General features: G+C 37.0%; 1 pseudogene; it reads right to left on the bottom strand.

Moving 5' to 3' along the window:
* Positions 1-347: 347 nt before the first annotated feature.
* Positions 348-1,130, bottom strand: part of LOC107575669 (parathyroid hormone 2 receptor-like) — a 21,912-nt pseudogene continuing 21,129 nt past the window's right edge.

Genomic DNA, 1,130 nt, shown 5'->3' with positions numbered 1-1,130 from the left:
TTTTTTTTCTTCGAAAGAAATTAGCAAGGGCACACTGAACTCGTCAAAAATGAGAGTAAAGTCATTTAAAAGATTTCATATAAATGCTGTTCTTGAAATTGAAAGGAATCCAGAAAAAAAGCATTCCAACTGTTTTCAACATGTGCTAGTGTATATTTGTTACAGCTCTCAGTCACATGCACAAAATAGTCACTAAATAATAGCAGCCAGCTATAGGCAGTCAAAAATGAAAATATGAATGGAAAAATGATTGGTCTTGTTCTTTGAGGAAAGTACAATTACATGTCATGCAGCTATCCATGAACAAAACCAGATACCTGGCAGAAAAAAACACCAGCAGCAGCATTTCATTTCTCAAGAAATGTTACAAACCCAACAGAAGCGGGAATATTCACAAATTGCCTCTTCCAGGACAATCACTATCATGATATACTCACCCCACCCGATCAAAGTGAAGCCCCACAGGTACTTAGAGTCAGACAAGAAGGCCATGAAGATGAGGCTGTGCAGGTACAAGCCCTCCACCAGGATCCAGTAGTAGTTTGTAGCCAGGAAATAGATGAACAGCAAGACGGTCACTTTACAACCCATCTAAAAATGAAGAGTGGAGCAGAAAAAGTCAACACTCATATCACAACATGGCAGTTTTGATTAAACAGTTAAACACATAGTGGCTGGGGAGCAATACTTTAGCTGTGACAAACATATTTCCTACTCTCAGTTGGAGGCCACCAAGATAAACAATCTTCTATTGAAATGCCTCAGTTCAGACTGACAGAAGACAGAAGAGCAAAACAAACCAATATGCTTTTGTTTGGTTTGCTGATTTGGTACAATTAGTGCAATCACATGGGGTTCTTTAGATCTAACCAAAGACTCTCTAATGTACTCTTATTTGTTTAAACACACTGCATCAGTACATGATCACGCCGATTCAGAGAAGAAAAAAAATGTTTTATTTAAATAAAAGGATATCTTACCCAAACAATGAAAGTTCAGTTTACTCACCCTTTAAATTATTCTAAACCTGTATGCCTTTCTGTGGAACATAAAGCAAGATATTATAAAGAATGTTTCACCTTTTGAAAATCAAAATAGAATTGGACCCCACTGACTTTCACTGTATAGAC

This window comes from Sinocyclocheilus grahami, unplaced genomic scaffold (genome assembly GCF_001515645.1).
Source record: "Sinocyclocheilus grahami isolate Dianchi unplaced genomic scaffold, SAMN03320097.WGS_v1.1 scaffold2802.1, whole genome shotgun sequence".
In the NCBI taxonomy this organism is placed as follows: domain Eukaryota; kingdom Metazoa; phylum Chordata; class Actinopteri; order Cypriniformes; family Cyprinidae; genus Sinocyclocheilus; species Sinocyclocheilus grahami.
This window is presented reverse-complemented; position numbering and strand designations above follow the sequence as displayed.